At 30.3% G+C, this 8,023-nt stretch overlaps 1 non-coding gene across 1 annotated transcript; it reads left to right on the top strand.

The window, feature by feature from the left end:
• The first annotated feature begins 261 nt into the window (after positions 1-261).
• Trnaf-gaa lies at positions 262-334 on the top strand. The gene has a single exon. It is a non-coding gene; the product is annotated as a tRNA-Phe (tRNA).
• Positions 335-8,023: the final 7,689 nt, after the last annotated feature.

Raw genomic sequence — 8,023 nt, 5'->3', positions numbered from 1 at the left:
TCATACCTGAAAGGGATGTTGGAATTAAATTGCTCGATCCACACACATTCCCGTTTCTGGCGGTTACTCTGTCCTTTGAAATGCCTTTGTCGATTTGTACGCCTTTTATAAATACAGTTGTGTGACTCAGAGTTGTTGAATACATGGACTTTGTTTGCGAGTTGAAAGAGTTCTATACAACAAGTAACAGAAGCCATACATATATTGAATAAAATATATTGCTCACAATTTATATAGTTCATTTTACACAACTACTTACAAGCCGAAATAGCTCAGTTGGGAGAGCGTTAGACTGAAGATCTAAAGGTCCCTGGTTCGATCCCGGGTTTCGGCACATTAACAAATGCAACGTTACTTTTTCTTTTTATTATAACCCAACTGTATCATATAAATAAAATACAGTTTATATATTGTTTACAAATAGTAATGGCGGAGTTTCTTGCCGATTCTTCTCTGCAAAATCTACATTCCGAATCGGTGGTAGCTTTACTTTTACAAAAATAATAATCACTTTTAAGTTTTAATTTGTAAAATGACGATTCGAGAGTGCTCATTTAAATAAAGTTTTTATATACTAGATAAATAAATTAAATACTCCAGTGCAGGGTCTCCAAACTACGGTGACAGCCAATATTGTAGATAAGATAAAAAAATGAACAAAATATCTTGTAATATATATATATATATATATATATATATATATGTGTGTGTGTGTATGTGTGTGTACATAACAATGAAATATAATACAATATGGGCATTTTTCGAAAATATGACGAAGTAATTCCCCTGCAATGACATAGAGTAACATTTCAACTGAAGACTCTAACTCAAACCCTATGAATAATACTCGACCCCTACGTGCTATTGAATTTAGTGGTTTTTGGACGTATACTTATACTGTATAATATATTTTTGTAAAAGAAAAAAAAACAAATAAAAATATATTATGTATATATTGTCTTATCCAAAATGAACCTTTTCATTCAAATTTATATAGTGTGAAAAAAAAATTAAAATATTTTTGATTATATTATTTTTAGTCTTCATTCCAACGTAAATTAATCAAAGTATTTTAATGCAACTGTAATAAAACTTATGTAGACTAGACATGTAAATCCGCATTATGAATAAAACAAATAAATAAAATAAGATAGAAAGATAACAAACACATTTTAAAAATATTACATTTCTTAAAAATTTACAAAATGTTATCTTTTTATTGACCCTTTAAAAGATGATAGAAAATCTAAAGATAGAAAGTTAAAAGGAGAAATACGATTATCTTTGCTTTTCTTTGAAGCGCCATAGTAGCCGTTTCACGCATCTTTGAATATACGACATCAATTTTGCGACAAAAAGAAAAGATCGAACCTTTTTATGAAAAGATAGGAGTACCTCATAAAATTGACTTTGTAACGAAAAGCACATTGCTTATAAAAAAGAAAATTTTTCTTCACGCGTATATGTTTTAGTACTGCGCTTCGTACAACTTTTGATTAAAGCTGGCGATGAAAAAGGCAGACGGAAATGGTGATGGCTCTGTTATAACAATAAGGAATATAGCATCGATGAACATATTAGGAAATAACAAAACAATTCGATGTTTCAACAATCCCGACATTTTTTTAAAAATAAAATAAAATAATAATGGGTCATTATGTACACATAAAAAAAAATCATAGTTTATCTAAAAGTTATACAGCTATACAACGATATCTTATATTTCGCCTCTATTTTAAGTTTTTTTTTATATATTTATTTCTTAAGCTAAACTTAACTATAACATTTTAACATAAAAAAATACGTTATGATAGTATAAAATTTCATGAGTCCATAAATCAGCCACAATATTATAAAATTATCGGTATTATTTTATAGTATATTAATAGCTATCGACCGCGAGCCCACGACTTTGACCACGTAGAATTAACAAAATAGTTATTGTTCAGTTCACAGTTAAAAATATAAAAAAAAACCTGAAATAAATTCGTTGAGTGAAATTCCCGTCAAAATCGGTCCAGCCGTTTCAGATATTAGCCGGAACAAAAAGACAGACAGACAAAAATTATAAAAAAAATAATATTATTTTGGTATCGTGTATACAGAATATGAATTATTAAAAAGCGGTTATTTTAACATTACAAACATACATTCCAATTTTATTTATTTGCATAGATTTCCATAGTGGCACTGTTGGAAGCCATTAATCGGAATGGATGAATGATTTCCATAGTAAATAAACTTTAAAGTATAGTATAATTAAGTTAATCAGATAGTGCGTAATGTTATACTAAACTAGCTGTGCCCGCGGCTTCGCCCGCGTTGAAATCAGTGTGTCACAAAGTTTTCCCGGCAAACTTCCAGTGAAACTCTCATCAAAATCGGCTTAGCCGTGCCGTAAACCTTCCTCTTGAAGCCCTCTCTCCATTTGTGAAACCGCATGAAAATCCGTTCCGTAGATTTTGAGGGAATCGATCACATACACTTTTGGGGACTTTGTTTTATATATAATACACTAACTGTTGCCCGCGTCTACATCCGCGTGGTTATGAAGATATGCATTACTATCAAGACGTTTAACGCAAATTATTTTTTTATTTCAGTCACTTGAAATACTTATCACACTGAGTAACTTTTTAAAAGGCACAATTTAGTAAAATTTAATATTTTTTTTTTTTTAAATAAAACGTCTCTATACACCACATTTTTAGTTTTATTTTCAGGCTGCAGTATTAATGAGCCTATCAGGCGAACTTATAGCTGCTGTATATGTTTCATACAAACTATCAACCCCAATTAAACACCCTTAGCGGTGATTTAGCGGTTAGACGTCTACTAATCTACCTCCCTGCCAAATTTTATCTTTGTCCATCTTGGATGGATAGACCATCCAGCGGTTTTTGAGTTCTCGTGATGAGTGAGTCAGTGACCTTTCTCTTTTATATATATATAGATTACGATGTATTATGTGGACACTTCCTCACCATCTATAGACCATACTTCCAACCCCCATTCTATCCCCTTAAGGGTCGAGTTTCGTAAAATCCTACCTATCTACAAAATTTCAAGTTTGTAGCTGTTATAGTTTCGGAGATTTCGTGATGAGTGAGTCAACCTACCATCTACCGTTTTAACCCCAAAAGGGAGTTGATTTCTAAAGACACATTATTTGGACACCTTCTCACCATCTATAGAGCATACATTTTTAATATCAAGCATCTTACTTCAAAAACATAGAACTTTCATACAAACTTCCAACCACTGTTTTACCCCCTTAGGGGTTGAGTTTCGTAAAATCCGTTCTTAGCAGATGTCTACGCTCTACAAGGAACCTACTTACCAAATTCGAAGTTTGTAGGTGTTATAGTTTCGGAGATTTCGTGATGAGTGAGTCAACCTACCATCCTCCGTTTTAACCCCAAAAGGGAGTTGATTTCTAAAGATACATTATTTGGACACCTTCCCACCATATATAGAGCATACATTTTAAATTTCATGTCTCTTACATCAAAAACATAGGACTTTTATACAAACTTCCAACCCCAGTTTTACCCCCTTAAGGGTTGAATTTTGTAAAATCCATTCTTAGCGGATGTCTACGCTCTATAAGGAGCCTTCCTGCCAAATTTCAAGTTTGTAGCTATTATAGTTTCGGAGATTTCGCGATGAGTGAGTCAGCGTACCATCCCCCGTTTTAACCCCAAAAGGGAGTTGATTTCTAAGGATACATTATTTGGACACCTTCTCACCATCTATATTTTAAATTTCAAGTCTTTTACTTCAAAAATATAGGACTTTCATACAAAATTCCAACCCCCGTTTTACCCCCTTAGGGGTCGAGTTTCGTAAAATCCGTTCTTACCGGATGTTTATGTCTTATAAAGAGCCTACCTGCCAAATTTCAAGTTTGTAGCTATTATAGTTGCGGAGATTTCGCGATAAGTGAGTCAGCCTACCATCTCCCGTTTTAACCCCAAAAGGGAGTTAATTTCTAAAGATATATTATTTGGACACCTTTTCACCATCTATAGAGCTTACATTTTAAATTTCAAGTCTCTTACTTCAAAAACATAAGACTTTCATACAAACTTCCAACCCCCGTTTTACCCCCTTAGGGGTCGAGTTTCGTAAAATCCGTTCTTAGCGGATGCCTACGTCTTATAAGGAACCTACTTGCCAAATTTCAAGTTTGTAGGTGTTATAGTTTCGGAGATTTCGTGATGAGTGAGTGACCTTTCGCTTTTATATATATTAATTATATATAGATTATAGATTATAGATTACTTCTTCTTCTTCTTTGGCTTTAGCACCCTTTTATACTAAATTAATGAAATTAAATCATCAAAGTAAACTGACTAATTATGTGGGTAGCTTTATATTTTGTCAAAAGTTATAAATTTTATTTACACTTTAAAACAATTTCCTTTCATTGTCACTGCTTTTTGCCGAAATAGTAAAATAAAATAAAAAAAATAAAAAAACATATTCTTTAATGTTATTGGAAAATTTTATGGACGAGAATACCTTTTAAATATTACAAACAAAATTAAACAAAACCACAGGACTATAAATATAAAATAGGGAATCACTGGTATTAACAACTTTTTATAAATTTTAATTTTATAAACTTCGACTTAGCCCTGGACCAGGCTTCATGTAGAAGCTCGTACAAAATATACACGGATCATCAAAGCGAATTTATCATCAATATACAGGAAATAAACGAACCATTGAAGTCAAAGCGGCCCCTTAATCAATCCCTGAGGTGAGGTGAACAGATCTCGATCGCTTGAAATATTCTCTTTGCTGTAAAATTGCTCCACTATTACCTTTATACTCTGATATCCATCCAGGTAGGGAGCTTAATGATATGTTAGAAAAAAGTAGAACGTTTTATCCGAAAAAAAAAAAACAAACGACAGAAACATAAAAAATAAAAAATAAATATTTTCAAACTAAAAGCAATAATCCTATAGAAGATGTTCGTAATCCTCGTTAAGTCGAAAATTTTTCCCGAGAAATATTTAACATTGTAATTGTATGACCTATTAAAAGTGTTATTCGTGAATCGTTTAATTTAAATATTTGTACCATAATTTGATTCCAATATGATGGAATATGAAAAATGTAATAAAACCCGATATACGAGTATATGCTTCTGTTTGTTTTTAGCCGGTAAATAAATTGTGAGACACGAGTAAAAAAAAACTAATTTTCTTTGTAACTAAAGTTATTGTTTAATGATCAAACTGATTTGTTGTTTTTCGTGCAAACAGTTCACGAAGATAACTAATTAAAAAATTGTTAGAGAGAAAATTATTTTATACATAAATTAAATTAATCTTGAATATAGAATTTAATTATATATGTTTAGTTATTTTTATTACGTACAGTTTAAATTAAATTCAATAATTAAATTATTTAGACAAATACATTATCGTAGGTAACGTAGAATATGTTTAATTCCTGATTTTAATTTCCTAATTTTAATATTAATAGCACATGAGTACATGTTATAGTGCAATAATTACAGTTCTTAAGACTCAGTAACATCCATTCCCCTTTAATTATTGAAATAAAAAAAAAAGAAATTTTGTCTTTCTTCTACCTGACATTATCTAAGGCAAGTTTGCACAAACCTTCCCTGTAGCTACTCGTCGTGAGTGGACGTTATTTCAAACTACGTATGTAAAATGTTTTCATTGCTATCGCAACATAGTTTTATAGTAGCTCGTAGTTCAATTCTATTCATACTATGTTACTGTTCACTAACTCTATTTATTATATTTGTTTATTTTAAGTGACAAAGACGTAGTTGGTTCAATAAGGATGAGAATATTCTTCATGGTACATCGCTTTACTTTTCTGTACTGAACAACTTAAAATTGTTACTCTAACATTTTATTTTCCTCATTATTTTTTTCATTGGCTTTAATTGTTTTTTTTTTTAGTATTTTATTGTATTTTATTTAGGTTTTGAGATAATAGCGTCTTGATTGTCTACTGCATAGTTTTCTAGTTTCACAATTGCTATTTCTGTTTCAGTTTGTTTTTTTTTTTTTATCTGTATGACCTCCGAGAAAAAGTTTTTATAAAACTAGTAGAAAATAATTATATTTTGAAGTTTTAACTGTATTTAAATAAAGTAGCTTATAATTATGTTTTTTTATCTCTAGTGCTCTACATAATAATTATCATCCTTTTTTATGGCAATCGATTCAGTACTATGAAATGGAAAAGTAACGAAATGTCCGTCCAATCAGACATCGTTCAAAAACTTTTGTAATTATAACATTAATGGGAGTGTAAATTCTAATTTAGTTTACATGAAGACTTGAACTCGAGTTATAGCGATATATGTTTTGATAAAAGCCCCAGGGATCGATCCCATTATAACATCTCATGAAATTAACCATTCGCTTCCATCATCAACATTCTTATCCAACGGCTTGTGCTTATGTATAAAACTTTAACTATCTTTGAGTCTATAGCGATTGAAATATCAAAAATACACAACACAAGCTCTTTTGGGAATTTTTCCGGCTTTTTTTAGGAGCAATGAAAATATGGAGTTAATTTTTATTGTTTTACAAAATTTCTATTATATTTTCAATTATATTGTTTATAGTTATAAATAGTTTCCTTTTGATAATATAATGTGAATTGTTTTAGTTCCTCTAATATACCATTCGTAGTACGACCTATTTTTATTGTGAATACAATAACTTAAGTACTTTTTGGGGGAAAAATGTATTACGTTTATGAAAGTTTGTAAGTTTCATCATAATCAGAGCGAACAAACGCTACAAGAAGTATTTTTGATGATTTTCATCTCCTTTTTCCTTACGTAAACCGTGTTCTGGGACTTTTCGAGGTTTCTCAGCAAACAGTCCAGGACAAATGTCGAAAGCAATTTGCTAAGTAATCAGAATAACAAAGCGATCGTATCGATCTTCGTTGGCGCCACCGTCACAAGACGGAAACGTTATTAATGTCTTTCAAATTACCCCTTCATAATAAATCAGATTTTTTCGCCAGCGCTTCGACAATGTTTATTTATTTTCATTCAAAGAAACGAAGCCAGAACGCAAATTATCTTTATCACTTTTACTTTGATTTATTATGATTATTCTAATTTTCTACCGCGATTTGCAAATATATACGATTGTTTGTACTCGTTCAGTTTTTAAAATTATTTTAATAATTAAATAAAGCGTTAACCTATAAGTTGCCAAAATAACTAGAACTACGAGATACGTGAAGAATTGTAATTATAAACGCATTTATCACTACAATACTATGTAATTGATAACAGTTAATGATTTTTATTAACTATGCAAACAGAAGTATCGTTCATAGATAAACGATAAGCTAACTATCAATGTAACAGTCATTAACGCTTCGATATCTTGTAATGCATTATTTAATTTTTCATTATTGTTTTTTATAGTTTTAATGTGTAAGTAAAATGCACTCGTGTGTTATTCGAGTGTAAACTGTCTTAATAGTATTTTATTTTTTAAAATCAACAATTACAAATTAAAGCTTTCAACCAAATAAAAGTTGAATAGAAAAATACCATGACCTAGTTATAAATAAAGTTTTAGATTATTTATTTTATTAAGTTCACAGAGTTCAGCTGTTTGAAAATTATAAACGGTCGCAACTCAAATAATTAATTTGACTGCAGTGCGTTTGAAGTCTTTACTATAAACCTTACCGACTCCTTGAAACATCAACCCTAGGTTACCTGGTAAGTTAACTTTTACTGCGTGTACGAGACTCTTAGGTTTCTTGTAGCATTAAAGGGATGATGAAATCAAACACTATCGCATTATGTATATTTAAGTACAGAAAAAAAAATACAAAATGAATTTTATTTAAAACTACACTTTTAAATTAAAAATAAGTAGGAAGGAATGTTCTATTTATATAACCTTATAATGATACGATTTCTAAAAATTAATAAATATTTTCACTTTATACATAATTATGTTCCGATTCAACAATCAAGTAAAGACTA

Source organism: Melitaea cinxia, chromosome 11 (genome assembly GCF_905220565.1).
Source record: "Melitaea cinxia chromosome 11, ilMelCinx1.1, whole genome shotgun sequence".
In the NCBI taxonomy this organism is placed as follows: domain Eukaryota; kingdom Metazoa; phylum Arthropoda; class Insecta; order Lepidoptera; family Nymphalidae; genus Melitaea; species Melitaea cinxia.
This window is presented reverse-complemented; position numbering and strand designations above follow the sequence as displayed.